We start from the raw sequence: 24,127 nt of genomic DNA, 5'->3' as shown, positions 1-24,127 counted from the left end.
ATGTTCTGAGTGTTATGCTAGGGTGTAGAGAATGTTCTGAGTGTTCTGCTAGGGTGTAGAGAATGTTCTGAGTGTTATGCTAGGGTGTAGAGAATGTTCTGAGTGTTATGCTAGGGTGTAAAGAATGTTCTGAGTGTTATGCTAGGGTGTAGAGATGTTCTGAGTGTTATGCTAGGGTGTAGAGATGTGCTGAGTGTTATGCTAGGGTGTAGAGATGTGCTGAGTGTTATGCTAGGGTGTAGAGATGTTCTGAGTAACCTAATAACGTGTTGACATGTCGAGGTGGTAATAATTAGGAAGCATTACCGACCTGCGACACGACTACGCACCCGGGCAAACACAGATGGCCAGACCTGACCCAAGGGAGATCAAGTTCACAAGGGAAACAGAATTCTCACCGCCACTCGATCAGCTCAACCCGGCGTCATGACCTTGTTAATTCAAGGAACTGCTAACCAGCCGGCACTAAAGTTACCGGACCCAACACCCAGTACAGTGTACAGTACAGTACATAACACAGAACAGTATGCACTGTAACACCACAGTAAGCCATATCATTTACCTAAGAGACTCACACTGTAGTAAATGGTGTTATTATAAGGTAAGATGAAGGCTCTGATACGCACCATAACACTGCAGTGTTTTCCATAGCTTTTTATTTGCTAATCGTGATTCCTTACATTCTTTAGCCTTTATAGACAGTGTTTAATATCATAAATTTCAATTCACGGTATAGTGTAGGACAAATTGTTTCGGTAAAAAGAAATTTATTAATGAAAAATTTAAGTCAGTCAGCGCCTCTTCTTGCCTTTTTTTTTCTTCTTTCTCTTTTTTTTCTTCTTTCTTCGGTCTTTCTTTTTTTTCCTTCCTTTACGCCGTCTTCGTGACCTTGAGGAGGAGGTGGACGACGACGACTCGGACGACGACTTGGACGACGACTCCTCGGAGGACTCCTCCTCGGAGGACTCCTCCTCGGAGGACTCCTCCTCGGACGACTCCTCCTCGGACGACTCCTCCTCCGACGACTCCTCCTCCTCCGACGACTCCTCCTCCGAGGAGGAGGTATCGGCCTTGCTCTGTTTGTGCCTATGGGACACAACCTTTCTCTGACGGTGGCACGCTTTTATGCGTTCCTTCTCCGGCACGTACCTTATCAGTAGTGCTCGTACTGCCACGATGAACAAGACGGTGATGATGAGGGCAAGGGCGAGAAGGATCGCCGAGGTGTAGGAGATGATGGGCTGGGGGCAGCACGCGGGCGCGTACTTGAGGCGGCGTCGCAGGGACAACACCCTTAAGGCCCAGCGGACTACTGGGATTTTCCACACACCCTCAGCCTCTCCTGGGGAAAGGTGACAGGGTGAGGTGGTAAACGTCCTACCCACAAGGGGTAGGTATTGGAGGATCCCCCTGACTGGGTCAAGGTAGAGTATTTTGCAGACCTCGCTGAGGTCTTCCTGGAGCTTCAGGCTCCAGGTCTTCAGGTAGTAGTCCGTGATGTACACCGCCGTGATCAACGCAGCCACCACCGCACACACCACCGTCGCAACTTGTAGGAGTTTTTTTTTCCTGTGATATCTCTTTAAATTTTTTAAAAACATCGACTTATTTTAGATTATTCTTTTTAAATAAGTTTCAGAATGGAAAGTTGATTTGTAGGGTAGTTCCAGATTAACACAAATATAAAGTTGAAGAGGTGCTACGGGGGGATTAGCTTGTGTTGTGGTGTTTGGTAGGTCACACTAGATAACCCTTGACATATTGGTGAGAGTTATGCTCGTTACGGCTGTACCACCACCATTCAGTCGTTATCCTCACATTAAGGATCTTGAACACACACTTGAATATAGCGAAGCTCGTAATACCGACGGTAGGAATAGACTAACGACACACATTGTGGTTTGATGTCAAACGCCTCAGTAAACACATGTCGAAGGTTAACCGCAGAAGGCCTCTCTACTCTACTCTGGGTAGACCTTGTTGCCCCCCCCCCCTCCTGGTAACACAGGTGGTAACAGCGCCACACCACCTATTACTTCCCGAGAGAAAAAGATAAATATGTGTTTGTTTTTTCTCAATATGCCAATCTGGTTGTAATCCAATGTTGAATATGTCACCTTGTGTCCAGTAGAACCACACCTTAGGTTAGGTATTTAATTGTGTCGGATAAACAGTGCCACAGTGGCCCTTGTTCTCAACAGCGCTGGTTCATCAGCTCATGGTAAGGTGTTTCACAGCTTTACCTGGACATAATAACCAATAACATTGAGGAAACAACTGTTGAACACACACACACACACACACACACACGTGAAGCGGAAGTTACCACTTGAGTTGACAACAGGTGCCACGCCTGTAAGCACCTGATGATAGTGTGAGTCACAGTAGGGTTTGAGGTCATTGTGGGGAGTGACGTCATCGTAGGGGAACACTTATGGGGTCATTCCGAATAATTGGGTTAGTTTGGGGTGTACTGGAACAAGGGCCCACCTGGAATAAGGCCCATTAGGACTGCGGCCACTTCGACCAGCCCCAAGGCTATGTAACCATCCATTGTGCCATTTTACGAAGCTGCATTATTTCGTGATAAATTATGATGTCATGGCTGCATAATTTTGGAGTGGCAGGTTGAATCAGAAGTTATTTTGTGGATTACACACTGGTGGTGATGGTGGTGATAGTGACTCATAACCAGACATTCGCCCAATTTCCTACACACACACACACACACACTGTTACGACCGTGTCGTATTTTTTCTATTTATATATATATATATATATATATATATATATATATATATATATATATATATATATATATATATATATATATATATATATATATTGTTACGACCGTGTCGTATTTTTTCTATTTTTTTTATATATAACATGCTCCCATGTTCCATATTATTCCTGTAATGATGTGTTAAATTTACTATTATATATTCTAGTCACCTTACCCTGTGCTGGTAAGGTTTTAACTGTCATTATTTGTTCAAGCCCATCTTATTTCTTTATTTTGTATTGTAACCAGCATTCTTTGTTCTCTAACGACCATCTGCATCGTTAAACGACCCACCGGCGGGTCGCGTGGCGGGAGCCGACCTTATATATAGGACCCACCAACTGACTTGAGTTAGTTCAGTCCTCCTGTCATACAGTCCACATGCTTTGTGTGTCACTCGTCAATTGTTACTTATTCTTAATTTATTTGTGTTGTTTCTGTCGCCACCAATGTGGTATATCTATGTGAGTACCTATTTATGTCTCTGTTTGTGTCCATCAGTATTTGCTTAGTTGTATTCAAGTAATTCAGTGTTGTTTCACGTTAGTTAATTTCAGTGATAGTTTTTATATGTTTTTGCAGTGTTAACGTAATCCAATGCTTTATTTTTATTCTTTTGATGTTTCGATGTTTAGTATCATTTGTGTCTTAAAAGTTTCGATGGTGAATCAATTTGTTGTGACAGCCTAAGAGGCTCTTTATTGTGTTAATATTTAATTAATTAAATTCTTAAAGGTTTACTTTATTTATTTTTATTCTCTTAATTTACTTCACTTTTTGTTTGGTTACGCCTAGAACCTGGATATTTAAGTAAATTAAGAGACGGCGTAACAACACACACACACAGTGCTCACCGTCCTAGCAGATCAATGTTTATCCAGCCTAACGATGAGTACCTCCCTCCTGCCACCCAACACATTCTTTACAGCACTTAACACTTCACATAAACACACACACAGACACGTGCGCGCTCGTAGCTTCTCGCTTCTGTTACTCGTGTTATCAGTATGAGATCGTTTGTATTCCTCAGGTAACTCAGGCCAGTCAAGTTTCTGCCAACGGTATAAAATTATTTTTTTCACATTCCAGATATTGATGTATTCCACCTTGTTGTCCACTGTGTGAGTATGTAGCAGTGAGTCTGGGATTATCTCCTAAACTAATTTAACTTTATTGTTATTTCTTACAAAGGAGCTCTCCACTCCTTCACCGACCATCCATATATCTCTCACCTACCAGCTCCCGGCCACGGATCTCACCTGAACATCACCAGCTATTAACGTTTTCTCTTCCTTATCGTTATGTTTCTTACCGTCCACTTCATCCTCCACAACTTAGCTATTTTATTCTTTTCTCTTTACGACTTTCAATCGTTCGTCAGCATTTTCTGTCGCTCTCTCCCAGACTTACACTCTCTCGCCCCTTTACCACACAACTGTACCCACTGAGCACTGCACCTGCATAATCCCTGGAGCTGACTTAACACAATCCTTTCCTCTCGTGAAGTCAGTGGTCAACTAAGTGAGCTCAGTGACAGTGTTCAATAGACCCCCAGTGCTAATAGACCCCAGTGCTAATGGGCCCTGGCTACTAATGGATTTGAAACTAATGGGCCACAATTCTAATGGTTAAGTTTGGGTGAAATTGGGCTTACTGTCCTACAAGGGTTTAATAGGAATGGGGGCTGTTAGAGGTGTAGGCTCAGTTGACGTTCACTCACACACACACGCGCAAAGAACACAGCACTAACCACATCTCATAATGCTATTCATGGATGATAGAGAGTGGTAGTAACTCTCGACAGGAGCTGCCATGCACAGGCCAACCGGCCTATTGCAGACTCCTTATGTTCTTATGTACACACACTCACACACACACTACTGTCTACCTGTCTCACATACACACTACTGTCTACCTGTCTCACACACACTACTGTCTACCTGTCTCACACACACACACACTACTGTCTACCTGTCTCACACACACACACACTACTGTCTACCTGTCTCACACACACACACACACACACACACACTACTGTCTACCTGTCTCACACACACACACACACTACTGTCTACCTGTCACACACACTACACTGTCTACCTCACACACACACTACACACACACACACCTGTCTACCTGTCTCACACACACACACACTACCTCACACACACACACACACACACTGTCTACACACACACTGTCACACACACACACACTACCTGTCTCACACACACACACTACTGTCTACACACACACACACACACTCTGTCTGCCTGTCTCCACACACACTACTGTCTACCTGTCTCACACACACACACACTACTGTCTACTGTCTACACACACTCACACACACACTGTCTACACTGTCTCACACACACACACTGTCTACCTGTCTCACACACACACACTACTGTCTACCTGTCTCACACACACACACACACTACTGTCTACCTGTCTCCACACACACACACTACCTGTCTACACTGTCTCCACACACACACTACTGTCTACCTGTCTCACACACACACTACTGTCTACCTGTCTCTCCACACACACTGCCTGTCTTTACACCTGTCTCTCACACACACACTACTGTCTGCCTGTCTCCACACACACACTACTGTCTACCTGTCTCTCCCCACACACACTACTGTCCTGTCTCTCACACACACACTGCTGTCTACCTGTCTCCAGTCACACACACACTGCTGTCTACCTGTCTCACACACACTACTGTCTACCTGTCTACACACACACTGTCTACTGTCACACCTACTGTCTCACACACACACACACACTGTGTCTACCTGTCTCACACACACACACTACTGTCTACCTGTCTCACACCACACACACTACTGTCTACCTGTCTCACACACACACACTACTGTCTACCTGTCTCACACACACACACTACTGTCTACCTGTCTCACACACATCTTATCTCTTATCTTATCTTCCTCTTATCTATCAGCGTTACCTGTTGTCCTCAGCTCTCTGGTCCTTACCTGTAGTAGGTCCTTATTACTAATAGATTCAAGTTCTATGAGATACCAGCGTTAATAAGTAGACCCCAATTCTATTAGACCTCAGTCCCATTAGACCCCAGAGCTGAGCGTCGAGACTCTTACTTCTCAGGTCAGATAATAATTACGATCCTGCCTGTCTGTCTCATTACTTGAATGCTATAACCTTGCTGCGAACGCCACGTCTCATCACACTTTATTCATAATATATATATATATATATATATATATATATATATATATATATATATATATATATATATATATATATATATATATATATATATATATATATATATATATATATATATATATATATATATTTTATAATGAGATCTTTTATTTCTAAATATTATTTTTATTCTTAAGAAAAATAAGGTTTAAAATATTTTATTCAACTTCATCTAAATATAAATTGTATAAAAAAAACTATAAACCATTTTGGTTAGGTTCTATCTCCTCTCTCTCTCAAGAACCTGAGAAACTGTTGTTTTTACCAATGATATTAATTATTGTTTCTCTCTCCTGCAGGCGTTCTCCGACCTCCTGCTGGGTGTGTTTTGCATGCCTTTCACCCTGGTCGGTTCCTTGCTCAGAGACTTTATCTTCGGCCCAGTCATGTGTCGCCTCATCCCTTACTTTCAGGGTGAGTATTGCTGTCCCTAATCTCTTACTTTCAAGAACAGTGTAAGGGTAAGAACACAGTATAAAAGCGAGAGTAACATTGGGTAGGGGGGGAGAGACGCATTATGTGAGAGAAACTCGATAAAAAATATACAGTAGGTATTAGAAGTCTCTTATGATACGCTCGTGTAGACTGTGACCCCCATAACAACATCACTGTGGAGGGCTTAGTTGTTAACTCCTTTTAAAGATTGCTGTCACTTCCGTTATCACCAAGGATAGTGAACAAGATTATGGATATTTGTAACGAAATATGTCTATTTACAAGTATTTACACTGATAGTCGCCATGAAGACACACAGAAACCAACGTAATGCCATCAACTCATAAACACTGGGGACCGGACGAGCCCTCACAGCTAACACCTGTGGGGGGAGTTTCTCGATTGTGACTAACGCAGACTAACACACACACACACACACTTAAATATCCAGGGTGACCTGTAAATTAGCCACCACCACCTCCTCCTCCTTAGTTTATTTTACCTGTTGATTAATTACCTGGAGGGGGTCAGGTCAGGTTAGTGTTAGGTTGTTTAATCATGTGAAATAATGATGGACAGGGACTAACCTTCTGGTGATCCAACACGTCTTTTTCAGAGGGGGGGGGGGGAACTAATGGCTCTCGGGAACTTGAGAACGTGTAGGCTTTGTTGGGACCAGGAAGTGACCAAGTGTTAAGAGGAGGCTTAGGAGGGAGACAACAGCTCAGAACAGGGATGAACTACCTTTTAATTTTGATAATAGGCTACAGCGCTTAATTACTTGGTTACAGAAGACAGAGAGAGAGAAATAGACAGACATATAAAAGGACAGACAGACAGGCACGTACAGAGGGGAAGATAGAGTACATACAGACAGAAAGACAGGCAGGCACGTACAGAGGGGAAGATAGAGTACATACAGACAGAAAGACAGGCAGGTAGACACAGACAGACAGACAGGCACGTACAGAGGGGAAGATAGAGTACATACAGACAGAAAGACAGGCAGGCACGTACAGAGGGGAAGATAGAGTACATACAGACAGAAAGACAGGCAGGCACGTACAGAGGGGAAGATAGAGTACATACAGACAAAAAGACAGGCAACAGACAGACAGACAGACAGGCACGTACAGAGAAGATAGAGTACATACAGACAAAAAGACAGGCAGGTAGACACAGACAGACAGACAGACAGACAGGCACGTACAGAGGGGAAGATAGAGTACATACAGACAGAAAGACAGGCAGGTAGACACAGACAGACAGACAGGCACGTACAGAGGGGAAGATAGAGTACATACATACAGACAGAAAGACAGGCAGGTAGACACAGACAGACAGACAAGCACGTACAGAGGGGAAGATAGAGTACATACATACAGACAGAAAGACAGGCAGGTAGACACAGACAGACAGACAAGCACGTACAGAGGGGAAGGTAGAGTACATACAGACAGAAAGACAGGCAGGTAGACAGACAGACAGAGACAGACAGACAGACAAAACAACATACCATCAGTATAGTGAACAAAATCAACACAAGATGTTCCTCCCTCCTTTTTTTTTTCCCACAACTCCTTAATGGACGCGGGAATCTTGAGGACCTACCGACCTCCCTCCCTCTCTACCTACCTCCTTCCCTCTCTCTCCCTACCAGCCTCCCTCTCTCCCTACCTCCTTCCCTCCCTCCCTCCTTACCTCCCTCCCTCCCTCTCTCTCACTACCAGCCTCCCTCCCTCCCTCCTTCATCCGACTGTGGGTCCCAATCAACGCCACACCAGAAGCCCAGTAAGCCGCCCCACTGTACATTTATCCCCCTCACCTCCTGTTCCTCCCCTCTCTCTCTTCTTCCTCTTCGTTAATACCAAATAACAGATAAGATCAGATTATGAAGACTGGGGTTGTTTTTTTTCTTCAGAGACGCACGACCCATCTTATAAATAGGACCCAGGTGATCCTCTAGTGGTAAGAGTATCTCAAAGGATCTTCCATATACGCGGAAGGAGGTGATATGAAGATGGTCTTATGGGTATTATCAGCATCATTAGAGGGGAAAGGAGGAGAGGAGAATGACACACACACACACAAGCACTCACTGTACTCCAAGGTAATTCAGTTTGTTTGATCTCTCTCAGCAGCTGTGGGAGGGAAGAATATAGCGCTCTCTCTCTCTCTCTCTCTCTCTCAGGAGTTTACACAAGGCAATTTCTCCAAGTACACTCGAGAGAAAAGGACCGTGAGAGAGAGAGAGAGATGAAGAATGGGAGGGTGTGAGAGATGGAGGGAAGGAGAGACGATAGGTTAATTTATGAGGGAGGAAGACTGGGAGGGAAAATATGGGATAAAAAAGGAAGAGTGTGGAGAAGGTAAAAGAGAGAGAGAGAGAGAGAGAGAGAGAGAGAGAGAGAGAGAGAGAGAGAGAGAGAGAGAGAGAGACGAACAATCATAAGTATGTTTCATCCCATTTGTTTGGTTATGGTAACAATATCTTTGTGTTCTTACAATACATTTATGGTGTGGCAAACATGTGTTTATAGGGGAACAGTGTGGTCGGCATGGTGTGACAAGATGTGGTTAGTAGTTTGATGGTAAAAGGTGGTATTGAAGTGTAAATCAGGAGTGGTGGAGATGCGGTGATGGTGTGGTAGGTGGGTGGTAGCGTGGTAGGTGGGTGGTAGCGTGGTAGGTGGGTGGTAGTGTGGTAGTGTGGTAGGTGGGTGGTAATGTGGTAGGTGGGTGTGGTAGTGTGGTAGGTGGGTGGTAGCGTGGTAGGTGGGTGGCGTGGTAGGTGGGTGGTAGCGTGGTAGGTGGGTGTGTGGGTGGGTGGTGGCGTGGGTAGGTGGGTGGTGGCGTGGGGTGGTGGCGTGGTGGGTGGTGTGCGTGGTAGGTGGGTGGCGTAGGTGGTGTAGGTGGGTGGTAGGTGGTGGGTGGTGGCGTGGTAGGTGGGTGGTAGTGGTGGGTGGTAGGTGGGTGGTGTGGTAGGTGGGTGGTAAAGGTAGGTGGGTGGTGTGTAATGTGGTAGGTGGGTGGTAGCGTGGTGGGTGGAGCGTGGTAGCGTGGGTGGTAGCGTGGTAGGTGTGGTAGCGTGGTAGGTGGGTGGTAGCGTGGTAGATGGTAGTGGTGGTAGTGAAGGTGGGGTGGTAGTGTGTGGTAGGTGGGTGGTAGCGTGGTAGGTGGGTGGTAGTGTGGTAGGAGGGTGGTAGTGTGGTAGGAGGTAGTGGTGTGGCAAGAGATAGTAGTGTAGTAGGGAATAGCAGTGGTAGGAGGTGGTAGTGTGGTAGAAAATGGTAGTGTGGTAGAAAGCAGCAGCAGCAGCGTGGTAGGTCTTTCTGTTATAAGAGTTAACGATAAAATCCCACCCACTCGGAACTTGAGTGACAAATTCCAGGAAGCCATTGAGAAAAAATCCCTTTTAATCGCAAGTCTTCTTCTACAGTATACAGATCCCCTCACCACCCCCAGCCCTCACCCCACACTCTCCCCTCACCCCAAGCCCTCACCCCACACTCTCCCCTCACCCCAAGCCCTCACCCCAAGCCCCTGCTCTATAAATAACTCAACCACTGATATAAAACCTTCTATTTATATGCACTGCCAGTCAAGACTCCTGCACCTACACGGATTGAATATTTTTTTTCTTCCATGACTTGATGAACAGTAGACAACCCCACCCCCTCCCCCAAATGGTGTTAAAACTGTATACTAAGATTAACTATTTTTATTACTATTATTATTATTATTATTTTTATTATTATTATTATTATTATTATTTAAAGAACTAAGAATTCACACACCTATGGGAATAATATATCACATTGAGTTGTAGTTTCTCCAAGTTATCAAATGCCTTTCAAGGGTATATAATCAATGCACTTCGTTATTATCCAGAATTCAGCTTCAAGTAATAACGTCACCCAGCAGACAGTAACGTCACCCACCCTCTGCCACAGCCAATAACTCCCCAATCGATGGCAGACATTTAAACGTACAGAATATATTGCCAAGTAATATCGCTCCGCTTTCAACAATGTTTTAATTACCTGTCAAACGCTACGAAAAAATAAAATTAAAAGAGAGACATATTTCAATCAAACAATATTCATTACATAAGTAGCATACGTTACTGTCATTGTGTTAGGGGCTGGGCTATTGTTTACACGGTTCACGAGTGTATGTTATTGACGTGTGCCAGTTTAAAAAAAAACACAAACATTCCTCGTACTGCTGTCGGATGTACAAAATATCAGTTAAATTTAGTGGTTGTAGTTGGAGAATACTTAACACATCTTTACTACGCAAGCTTATGAATCTGATCATCTTACATACAAACTGACTCGCTTCTGGTACACACAAAGCCAATTTACTGCCATAGCCACTGTAAACAACCATGTGATGTGAACGTGTTGATGTTTTAATATATTAGTCTGTTTTAATAACTATGGTCCTTAAGCAACTTATTCTAAATTAATATAGACACTCATCAATAAATAAAACGCAAGATACACAGCCGGACCGTTACCACACTAGGATGCTCAGTGTTGAAACATAAAACACTCCTTCGTTGGGTGTACTAGACTATATACATCAAACGCGACCCGTGGTGTAATGGTCAGCAAGGGGTCGGACCCGGGTTCGTTCCCCGGGCAGGGTGAAACTATGGGCAAGTTTCTTTACGCCATTTGCCTCTGTCTACCCAGCAGTAATTAGGGACCTGGATGTTAATCTATTTGTGGATCGTGTTCCGGGGTAATGGTCAGCCAGTGCAGTTGGCGAGTTGTCCGATCTACTCGGACTATTTCTTGACACTGGGTCATGCAACTCGCTAACCCGGGGTGTGGTTGTTGTGTTGGCGACAGCTTCTACACCTTAAAGAAATTCACGCCAAGGTGGCCCTTGGGCCGGCCATCCCGTTACACGAGGGGCAACCATTATTATATTATATGCATCAAACGCTACTATCTTATTGTATCACGAACTTTGTAATTACTATATTGAATCAGGAGTGCTTGAGGACAGTCTTGTTGTTTATCCAAAATTTGCTGCTAGCCCACACTGATTAGTCCTCAAATAGAATATGACTTCTAATGTCCTCGGATATGAACCACTGTCCTGGTTGGCAGTGAACAGTGGCATCACCCACATGACTGACCTATATATACTGTTAATGAAAATGATCCATTTCTTTGTGTATGAACTTCTGTCCTGCGTGGCAGTGAGAAGTGATACCACCCTCAGTGTCAAGACCTGACTGAATTATTCAGAAAAGGCAAACTATATTCTAAGCTTTGCCGATAAATTTGTTAACAACAAGAAGCAACAACACGTTTCTAAACGCCGAATTTGTTGTTCTTGTTCAAACTCATCTCGGTAGGAATTTTGTAACAGAATACCGCAGTTCTTGTATATGTGTAGGAGTTTATGAAAAATATAGATTGGATAGTTTACTTACGCTAAGTAACTCGATTCGTATAATATACAATTAAGTACTTGATCACTCGGTTAACTCCACGTTAGCGCTTAATATTTTAATCCAGTTTAAATACTGTACAGTAAACATAGTCAGCAGTAATAAGTTATATGCGACTATTTTTTGATCAAGAATGTAAATATAATCACCTTTTCTCTTACTGTTCCTGGTGTTTTAAGGAATTCCAAACTTAACATTGACTCACCTGAAGTAGCTAATCGTGCTTCAGACACGAGAAAATATATCACATTTAAATATATCCTGTATCCTGTATCCTGTATCTATGGCTAAATTACTAACCATTTAATTTTGTGGATAAATTAATAACACCGCAGATAATTACTCGCTCGGTGTTGTCGATAAACCTCTCTTTAGACAGCGCCCGTTGTACCCGTCCTCTCAAATTCGGAAACTATTACAGGTTTAATACCTTTAAAACCTAGTTATAACAGACATTTACAAACTGACATTGTTACCTTAATTCTCAACCACGATTTCACTCGACAAACTGTTGCTATCCACACAAACTAGCGTGCCAGCGTTCCCCCTAGTCCACACATTGAGGGAAGTTGTGCCCGTTGTAGTGTATTACTGCGCCTCAACAACTTGAGTCTTAAAGCACGAACTGAGCACCAAGTATAACACTGCCGGAGAACCCCAAGTTTCTACCCGTCATACGCTTGTTTAAACCACGTTATCGGAGACCCACCTCTAATAAAATCTTTAATTGTTGATGACTAGTGTATGTACTGGCCTTGAATACGTTCTTAAAGACCTCAGTTGTTGAGGCATAGTAATAGATTAAAGCAGCAACACGTCCCTGAAGGTCCCACAGTTACGAAGAAATCTATCACTAGCAAGTCTACGGACTTGGCGCACCCACATTCAACCACAACACAATAATGGAGGGAATGACGGACGCCAAGACGTAATCCATATCACGCAATGCAAACTTCACATCCATTGCTTACTTTGGGTGTTCATGTAATAACTGCCTCGACAGGCACAGGGGAGTCATTGACACAGCAGCAATTAGTTACGGAGTCACTCTCTGAAACTCCACCTAGTGCCTCAAAGGGCATTTCTGATGAAAGCGGCCAGAACTGGACTCCAACGCCTGCTGTGTTAACTGGTGTACAACGGTTACATAGCCAGGAACTAACCAGAGTCACAGTACGTTTGCCAAATGTGAGTGAAGGAACAGATGTTGTGTGTCTGAGTGAAAGCTCACGAGTGAAAGGTTTGTCACTTGAGTCTACCTTAAGCACTGTTAGAATAGGTAGTTTCACAGATGTCCTCGTTCTCAATAGAACTGGGGGACCCATAACCTTAAGAAAGGGGTATTGTTTAGGTAATTTCCTTATTTATGACAAAGCGGTTGTCGAAGAGCCATTAGAATTACCAATAGGTAGTGTAACACAGGGTAAATCGGAGAAAAAAATCACATACAATATTGTGAATAATGTAGCGTTGATAGCGCCACACGTGAAAGTAGTCGATCATCCTCGAGGCAAAAGTGATCTTTTAGAATTACTCGCTGAATTCAAGGAAATCATAGCATTACCTGGAGAAACCCTAGATAAAACAACGTTGACAAATTATCACATTCCACACAAACCCGAAGCTAACCCAATCTACATACCAGCATATAGGCTATCCCACAGCAGAAGAGTGGTAGTCCAGCAAATAGTACAACACAGTCTATGCCTATCTAGATGATCTTATCATAGTAAGCAAAGATTTACAAAGTAATCTAAAGAAGCTACGATAAGTTTTCACAAAGATACATCTAGCTGGATTGAAAGTGAAACTTTCCAAATGTGAATTTGTCAAATCCAGAATCCAATTTCTTGGTCACGTAGTGGATGGCAATGGTATACACACAGTAGATCGCAAGGTAAAGGCGGTGAAACAATTCCCTCGTCCCAAGAACGTAGATCAACTTCGTAGTTCCTAGGATTATCAGGATACTACCGTTCTTTCATTGAAGGTTATGCTAAGTTATCATCACCACTAAACTCCTCAAAAAGGATGTGGAGTTTACATGGAATAAGGAACAAGATGACAGTTTTAATGCCCTCAAGAGCGTCTTAACAAAAGCTCCAGTGTTAGTCTTTCCGGACTACACAAAACTGATGCCTCGGGCCTAAGTTTAAGGGCGGTGCTCATACAAACTGATTATCGAGGAAAATGGCGGGTAGTAGCATACGCCAGTCGCACCCTCAACGATGCAGAAACACGTTATTCAGCTACTCCTTTAGAAGCATTAGCTGTAGATTGGGCTCTCAAGCATTTTCGGGATCTCATTTTGGGATATCCGATCACAGTCCACACAGATCATGTAGCCGTGACAGAGCTATTTAATGGGAAGAAATTATCAGGGCATTTAGCGCGCTGGTACCTAACCATACGGGAGTTCGCACCCGACTTCAAGTATTTGCCGGGTCGTGCGAACGTCGTAGCCGATTCGCTATCTAGACACATAGCTCCTTAGGGGGCAGTGAAATTTTGCTCAAAGCTGCACTTTTCAGGCATTGTTCCTTATACATATCTAAGACTCCATGCCAAATTTGAAGCTGATATGTCGAGGTTTAGTCTGCCGCATTTTCTACTGAAATTTTTAAATTTACCTACAGTACTAGCCAAACAGCCGCTGTGGCGGTGCAATGTTCTGTTCAGTGTTTATCAACTTTTTTTTCATATCTCTTATTTCATTTAAGTTGTCTTGTTGCAGATGAGTATGGTGCTATGTCTATATTGATTATCAGCCTTTTCTTATTTCATTTCTCAATGTTGTGTTACTGTACTGTAATGTAGGGGAGACCTGGGTAAGTAGCTGCCATTGCTACTGCCACCTTAACTGACTATGGCATTATCACAAAGGATGACAAGAGTCAGGTTATTGGACCACATAAGCTGCAGGATGCGAGACAAAAATACCGATTTAAGAGGCAAGAAATTGAGATGGCTAGTTTAGATAATTTGACGTCACTCTATTCTGATGGTAAGAAGACCGCCACTCGTGTGATGATAAAGAATGAGAAGACTGAGAAATGGAGTTCGAAGATGATGGTGAAAGATCATTATGTCATCATGGTTGAGCCTGGCAATGAATATCTCACACATGTGACTCCCAAGACTGGACACGGAAAGCAGATTGCCAAAACTATTCACGAGTTTCTGGTGGAGAAAAATCTAACCCAGCAGCCCATTGTGTGTGTTGGTTGTGATGGAACCAATGTAAATGTAGGATCAGAAAATGGAGTCATTCATCATCTTGAAATGTTACTTGGTCACCCGCTCCATTATTTCATATGTCAGCTTCACGGAAATGAGCTGCCTTTCCGCGCAGTTTTTTATCACTATGATGGTAAACCAAGTGGTCCTGAGCATTGGCGTGGTCCCATTGGAAAGCAGATCAAGGAGTCTTTGTCTGAGCTTCCAGTTGTCGCCTTCCAGCCAGTCAGTTTCCCTGATTTCCCTGTGTTTAATGATGAAGTGGAGAAAGATCTGTCCTGGGATCAGAAATACCTGTATAGGATTTGTAAAGGAGTTATCACAGGTGTTGTTGAAGATGACTTGGCTGCTATTGAGCCAGGTCCTCCCTGTGTGTCAAGGTGGAACACCTTATGGAGTAGAATCCTCAGGCTGTATGTAGCAACATCAAGACCCAGCCATGAGTTGAAAAGAATTGTCATTACAATAATAAAGTTCAGTGCTCCAATGTGGTTTTACATCAAGATACACCCTTACGTAACACACGGCTCAAGGAACGTATTCCAGTCCCTGCTATATATGAAACACCTGAATAGTGAGGAGGAGACGATAGTGAAGAAGGCTGTCCAGAGAAATGCATACTTCGCCCACACAGATCAACTTCTTCTTGGTATGTGTGCAGATGAGGACATGACTGTTAGAGAAAAAGCTGTCTCAATGATAAGAAAAATTAGAGAGGAGAATCAGCAAAAGGAAGAATGCACTGGCAGATCTGAAGAGGAGGAGGAAGATTCTGATGCTGCTGTTGACGAGAATTTGTTAAACTATACTGATGAGGAGGGTAAAGATGGAGATGGGAATGAGGATGTGCCTCCTGTAGTCAACATGAGAAAGGTGGTGACTCCGAAACTAAAGTGGCAAGCAAAAAACTATCATTCCATGATTAACTGGAGGAATGAACTCAAGACTGAGCCTCCTTACATTGCTTCTCTGTCAAATCTACAGGTTAATGACATTCTTGAGACACCATTAGTGGTGCCCAAGTGGCCAAACAGCACTCAGGCGGTCGAGAGAGGCATAAAAGTGATGACTGAAGCTTGCACTGAAGTGACGGGATACGAATCGAGAGATGGATATATTAGGCAAAGATTATTGTCTAGGAAAATGATGCCAAGGTTCCGCACAAAAAAGAATTTCAATATGAACTTGTAATGATTTTCTATACGGTGTACCTGTAAAATAACATGTGAATTAAATCGATGTCACCCATGTAAAATTTATCATTATCCTGGAAAACATTAAATGACACCTAATTTTTGGTATACACTAAAAGTTGACAAAAAGTCGTTCGCGATGCGGCAGGGTAAGTATGCATGAAATGGCATGAAATTTTGCACAGGTGTTTGTTACAGCCATACAAACGATGCCTGAAAAGTGCAGCCTGCAACTCAAATAAAAGTGTTTTTTCCCTGCCCCCTATAGCTCCTGTCACCCTGTCACAATTAAGGGCGGAACAGTTACAGGATCCATTGTGGTCCAAGGTTATATATGCCTTAGAATCGGGAGATGAGGTAAATTACCTCTACCACTCTCACAGTTTGAGCTGCGGCATGACATATTATATCGCTCGGTGAAAACACAAGAGTCAATCTCTCAAATTGTTATTTCTACATCATTAAAGGAAAACGTTCTTACCCTCTTTCATGATGCACCCCAAGCTGGGCATCCAGGGCGAGATAGATGTCCAACAAAAATTAGACAAAAATATTATTGGAAATCTATGAGGATCGACATCGAGCATCACATTGCTAAATGTTTATCTTGTGCAAAAGACGAGGGAACAACGATGGATCCCGCTCCCATCTTAGAATACCCGACGCCGGAACGTCCATGGGATACAGTTGCGATCGATTTATTGCAACTACCAAAAAGCCATCAAGGCTCTAGTTACGTACTTGTCTGCGTTGACCATTTTTCCAGAATTGTCGTACTCGCATCATTGCCGAACAAGTCCGCCAAATTAGTGGCTCATGCAATAGTCACTCATCTAATCTGTCCTTTCTCTACATCTAGGGTGATAATCTCGGATAACAGGGCAGAATTTAAGAATCAACTCTTAGCTGCTATATGTCAACATTATGACATTACACAAACCTTCCCAACCGCCTACCATCCATCTTCAAATGGGTTGGTCGAGCGTGCGAATAAAAATATTATTGAGATTCTCCAACATGTGGTGAACCCAATGCATAGTTCGTGGGAGGACTGGCTTCCACAGGTTGCAGCATCCATCAATGGATCTATAAATAGCTTTACAGGCAAATCGCCATACTACATAATTTACAGTAAAGATAAATGCTTACCGTATGATTTACTAACAGGAATTCCAAAACCTGTGTACAACATGAATGACTATGCCAAGAAACAAATCAATGTTTTCACGAGCATCCATGGAAAAGTACGAAAACACTCAGCAGCATCACGTGCTGAATTGATCTACAAGCAACACAAAAAAGCCAAGCCTATAAAATTAGAAATAGGCGACAAAGTAACGATAAAAGCGCCGGAACGCATATCAAAACTCTCGCCTAAATTCACAGGTCCGTACGTGATAAGAGCGAATGAACATGGAAACAAATTCCAAGTTGTTAGCCAAACGTCAAATGTTACAGATATCGTACATGTTGATAGAATGAAAAAAGTCAGCAGAGACTTAGTAGGGACTCCTAATGTCAGTAAAGTACATCCTACTTCAACTACAACAGTTGCTCAACAAAATATAACGATAGACAATACATATCGTCAAAAACTACGATCAGCAAACAAAGATCGTTAATCACTACTACTGTTGGCCTGGAGTGTGGTGTCAACAGCCGCCTCCCCTCCCCAGCGGACGTCGTCAAACCCGGAGCCTTAGTTGCCCCACGAGGCAAAGTATTAATAGTACAAGACGTTGTCACTATCAAATACGAGCTACATGACTTAATGCACATGCCTGTGCATCTGAGGTCGATCGCTGTCCACATTGAAACAGCTATGCAAACCTTGCAAGATCTCGAACAACAATCTATATTCTCTACAATCCGTCAGACCATCTCCCTTCAACACGACCGTATGAACAGTTTACTCAAACGAGTAAGGTATTTCGAGAGAAAGCTCCCTGTATCTCCTGAAGACATCGGAAAAATTTACATTCTCAGCGGCGTCAAAAAAGTGGTCTATTTAAATTAGTAGGATTATTATGTAACACCTTGTTTGGTACGGCAACCGCCAAAGATGTGGCCAAACTAGGAAATCAAATGAGTGCAGTTTCAGACGCGGTTAGGAAACAAAAAAGGGCCATTACACAGTTGTTGCCGGTTCATCAACTAATTGCCGCGTTACATATATCTGAAACTAATTATTATCTAACTCCTATCTTTCAGGAGCATGAAGTGGAATATTATTATCCCTTATTAGAAGCAACATTAACACACAGGGAAATACTAATACACATTCCACTAAAATCATAAAAAAATTTTAATGAATGGCATTTGGAACCATTTCCACTAAAAGCGAATGAGGGAATATTAATTCTGAACAAACAAACTGAACTAATAGTAGTATCAGAGGATTTTCATTAGTTACTGTGGCTAAGCATGAAGTCCTAAATCATTGTAAATCAACATATTTGCATCTGCATGTGAATTAGCTCTGTTACAAACTAATGCCTCTACAACAATGTGTACACTCCAATACCACATAGGTTAGTGTTTCACACACATGTCAATAATGTGCAATATTTCTTGTTCCCGAATCAAACCAGTGTGATACTTATATGTCAGGATATAGGCAAACATTAAATGGTGGAAGGTTATCATATAGCACCAGACTATTGTGAAATTAGCAGTAATGCAATCACAACCTTGCCTACTCGTCATCATCTTGCATTTGTCACAAATATTACTTCTGAGCTGATTCCCATGCCATTTCCCTTAAATGTAAGTTTCAGAAATCTCTATATTGTTTGTGATAACCTTAACCTCCTGTCTTATATTAATGAGACACAGTTTCCTGACTTACAGGATTCTCTTCCTTTATACTTATCTTCCGGTATAATCCTACCTGGTTTTATTATACCTACCATCATATTTATCAGTTCCTTGAGTGTTATGATAATTTGTTATAGAAAGGTTTCTTGTAGGTACACAATAGCTTCTAAGAAAACTTTTCGGAAGGCATTGCAAAAGCATATAAACGATGAAAAAGTTTAGCTAAGCACACCCTTTTGTAACAAGGTTAGGTACACCTAGGTATTAATCCGTGAGGTCATGTTACCCATGTATTCACTAAGTCATTCATCCATGAGTATGAATTAATTGGTGAATTGACATTTCCTCCATGGAGCTAGCGAGGTCAAGCTGGGTCAACACTTTTCAACAACAACATCCTGTGAGGAGCACTGACAACAACCCGACGCGTATCCTGTAAGGCGCCTTGCCTCACAGGATGAGCGTGAGAGAGAAAGACTATCATATCACCTGTTAAGTGTTCTCCTATAAGTGCACTAAGACACTTACCTTAGTAGAGAGAAGGTACAAAAATCCGGATGCCAGAAATCCGGACCACCCGAGAATCCGGACTTTTAGGAAATTCAATTTTTTTTTTTTGCGTGCTTTTGTGTGTATATACGTATGTGTGAGTGCCACAGCTGCACAGCAACAACAAGCGACCAAGCAGTCGCCACTTTAAAAAGAGCAATCAAACTGTGACAATGTATGTAATTTTGAGTCCTACTCTTTTCATTTACAGAGTACTGTACTGTACAAGCCCATAATAATGGCTCCTAAAGTAGATAAACTTCGTTGTGTGAAGAGAAAGAAGAACACGTTGAAATTGAGTGACTAACTTGAAATAATTAAACTAGAACATGGTGTGAGCAATACTGTTCAAATGGAAACATAAGACATTGGAAAGTCTACAATTTATGATATAAAAGAGGCAAAGAATAAAATTCTAGAATTCACAGCTTTTTCCTTAGAACTGCTTGTTTTGATAATGAAGCATGCTATATTTGCTAATGAATAAACTATCAAAATGTACCTGTTCATCTCTTTATTCCTCCTTAAATTTGAATTTTAAAAGTACTGCCTGAGAATCCGGTAAATCCAAAATTCCGGACCAACCCAATCCCCAAGCAGTCCGGATTTTTGGACTTCTACTGTACTCTCAACTGAACTCAGTACCTGTGAAACTATATTTTTCTACAATAAAATAAAACCAATAAAGTGTTTACTTCAGTCCTGCCACTTATCAAATCAAGAACTAATATATATACACATATATATATTTTGTGTGACCAACACGAAGCTTCAAGTGTGCTAATCTGACGACGTCGCGGTGGGTCCACCAGTACGCGCTGTAGTGTCGTGTGAACTCCAAGGCGTCGAGGCTCCCAGCTCAGGTACCACACAGCCCACGACCCCAACCTACAGTAAACAGCGGCTGATGAAAATAATCTGACAAGTGATAAGGTTATGTGAAGGAAGGCAGTGAATGATACAGCAAATGATGCAATAACATACATACGGATGTCTGTAAATATGGGGCGAGACGATGAGCATAAAGTTCACAAAGAGGAAATTACACCAGAATCTATGGAAGGTCACAGAGAGAAGTTAAGATAATAATACAGTACATATAACAAGCACAAAAATAATAGTAATGCATACCTGTAATAGATGATAATAATAATAACTATAATAATAATAATAATAATAGTAAGAGTAAAAATAATAATAATAATAATTTTGTAACACTAATAATAATAATACCAGTAATAATAAGAACAAAAACAAAATCAACTACCCGTACAGTAATACTTATATGTAACGATAATGCAAGTACAGTAATAACCCAATAATATTAATACAAATAAAACAATAATACTCAATAAAATAAGACAAATTCTACAATACAACACAGTACAGTACCCGAGTGTCCCGCTTGCTTTGAGATCATCTTAGATATTTGAATGAAGAGAAAGAAGAGGTGGGTGTCTGTACACAGCTCCCACACTGTCGAGTGAGCGTCAGTCACCAGCTTCTTCCGGTCACTTTGTTTGGTTGCCACGGCTGAACACAACACCTAGAAATATACTTTATTATACTCTGTTTATCTATGGAGAACAGTGATAAAATAATGCATGGGAATATTATACTTTATTATACTCTACAAAGAAACTTCCTACATGCCCCAAGAGTCTTACCAGCGCTTCCATGTAGGGCAGCTGGTTATATGCCAGCTGTGTGTCCAATATCACCTCAGCTTCCACCAACTTGGTAAGGTGCAGAGTGTGTCACCTGGGTTAGAGGCTCTTGGTTTGGAGGCAGTGACTGGGGGGTGGAGTTCGGCTTACTGTAGCGCTGCGCTGGAACCGGTCCACCGGGTGACGTACCGAGTGACCTATGACCGTTATAATAAACAAAATAAGCGTCGTCCCTCGGGTAAAAATATATGTTTGTACTGTACCTGTACTTGATTCAAAATTAGTCAATATTCAATTCACTTACATATTATTAAGTAGTCACTCAAAAAACTATCTGTACTTGGGGTGATCGATGAATTCCAGAATGAACACTGTGACTCCTGTTGTCTCTAGGGTTGTCAAAATCCTTCGTCCATTGTGTCATATTTTTCCAACACGATTTTGCAGAGATACTTTTTTGAGTGGCTGTATATTCACTTTACAGGCACTACAAAAGCCATACTGTATGACTTACTTCCATTCCAGGCCACACTGTCAGAGCCAACAACTGCTTCAGCTTGGCCAGTGAAGAATCATTATCAGCTGCCAACGAGGTAAGTCTTCCTGTACTGTGCACCTCCTCCACTGGGCCCTGAGAAACAACCATATTATTAAACTCTTTGGCAGCTCTTATATAACTTCATCTGTATGTTAAATAAATGTTCACATACTATAATTTTAATCATATACAGGAACTGTATTGTCAATAGTTCCATCTTGTTCGTCATTACGTGAGATTACCGTAGTTGGAAAGGCAGAATATTAATAATTGTAATGTATGATCAAACTAGCCATGTGATATTTAGGTGCAATACCAGTTTCTCAACAATGTTTTATGTTTTATTTATACTAATTCTAATTTATGTTCTCGGGTAAAAAATATAAATTTATTTTATTTTATTTTAGCGGATATAAACCATTAAATAATATCATGCTTAAGTATTCAGTACAGGATATAGGTCACTGGCCCATCCCTGCTAAAATCACACACCACTTATTGTATACCAAAATCAATGGAAACAGCAAGTGAGCATTAATGGCACTAAATCCCATTGGAGCTACGTCACTAGTGGAGTTCCCAAGGCTCAGTACTCGGACCATTATTATTTATTATATACATACACGACATAGATATCGGCATAGACAGCAACATAAGTAAATTTGCCGATGACACTAATATAGGAGGTGTAATTAAATCTGACGAGGACTCCGCAAAACTACAGTAAGATCTAAACAAATTTTTTGAATGGTCTGAAAAATGGCAGATGAAATTCAATGTGGACAAATGTAAAGTGCTCAGTATAGGAGATGAAAACAGGGAAACCAGATACCAGATGAACAACGATGTTATTGAGAAATCCGACTGCGAGAGAGATTTAGGAGTAATGATAAGTAGGAATCTTAAGCCAAGTAAATAATGTGTATTTGCTCGTAACAAGGCTAATAAAGTACTTGGGTTCATACAAAGGAGTGTTAGTTACAAGACTAGCGAGGTCCTCCTGAAACTATATCTTGAGCTTGTGAGACCTCACCTGGATTACGCAGTTCAATTCTGGTCACCGTACAGTATTACAGAATGGATATAGACTCCTTGGAAAAAATTCAGAGGAAAATGACAAGACTAATCCCAGGCATTAGGAACCTTGAGTACAAAGACAGGTTAAAGCATTTTAATTTGCACTCCCTCGAGAGACGTAGAGCGAGGGGCGACATGATAGAGGTGTATAAATGGAAGTCAGGGCTAAACAAAGGGGACATTACGAAGGTGCTCAAACTATCCAACCAGGAGCGAACTCGTAACAATGGTTTTAAATTAGACAAATTTAGATTTAGGCGCGAAATAGGTAAACACTGGTTTGGAAATAGAGTACGTAGTGGACCAGTGGGACAAGTTACCAAATATCATCATTAACTCCAATACAACCACTTAACACTGAAAAATATAATATAAAATTGTAAAAATTGTAAAAATGTGCATAAATATGCATCTAAACCCCTGAAGTAAAGAATATCAAAGAATATCATTAATACTTGTAATAAAAAATAATAAATTAGAAAAAAAAAAAAAAAAAAATTTAAATAATGTTCGTTGTAGGAGTTTCATTCGTTATAGCATTCTCAATTTTTTAGGTAAAACCGTTCGTTATAGGAATATTCGTAGTAGGATCCGTTCGTTATAGCATACCCCACTGTATATGTATATGATTTTAAATCCATGTGCTTAAAATAGTTACAATAAAAAAGCCTCAAAAAGCCTGACATCGTCCCATCTAATGTGAGGCCGAAATCACCACAGTAACTTTTTTTTATGGGTATTAGCCCACCCGGGCACAGGTCACTGACCCACATCGGGGCCTGGGGGGTGAAAATATAATACAAATAATAATAATAACAATAATAATAATAATATTAATAATAATAATTTAGATAAGTAAAATAAAAAAATCAATAATAATAATAATAATAATAACGGAATTATTGCATTTACACATCGTTCATTCCTACCACTAATCTATTATCATATTCGAATAAGACGTTTAATTATAAGACAATTTTCATCTATTACATTACCGGCGGAAATGTAAAATAACGGAGATAGCATATCCAAAATTTTCTCTATTTTCTTCCATTAATCTTCCTCCATTATCGCCTGCCTCACCTCCAACACTGCGTG

General features: G+C 41.5%; 1 long non-coding RNA gene across 2 annotated transcripts in view; it reads right to left on the bottom strand.

Moving 5' to 3' along the window:
* Window positions 1-20,396: 20,396 nt before the first annotated feature.
* The window catches only part of LOC121860637, a 30,866-nt gene continuing 27,135 nt past the window's right edge, over window positions 20,397-24,127 (bottom strand). For both annotated transcript variants that reach the window (XR_006087900.1, XR_006087899.1), the window contains exons 2-5: window positions 21,929-22,045; window positions 21,415-21,611; window positions 21,140-21,293; window positions 20,397-20,635 (exon numbers count right to left, since the gene is read on the bottom strand). This is a non-coding gene — a long non-coding RNA (uncharacterized LOC121860637). The remainder of the gene's footprint in view (window positions 20,636-21,139; window positions 21,294-21,414; window positions 21,612-21,928; window positions 22,046-24,127) is intronic.

This window comes from Homarus americanus, unplaced genomic scaffold, assembly GCF_018991925.1.
Source record: "Homarus americanus isolate GMGI-L3 unplaced genomic scaffold, GMGI_Hamer_2.0 scaffold11150, whole genome shotgun sequence".
Lineage (NCBI taxonomy): Eukaryota > Metazoa > Arthropoda > Malacostraca > Decapoda > Nephropidae > Homarus > Homarus americanus.
The sequence above is the reverse complement of the archived record's forward strand: the minus strand, read 5'-3'. Positions and strand labels throughout refer to the sequence as shown.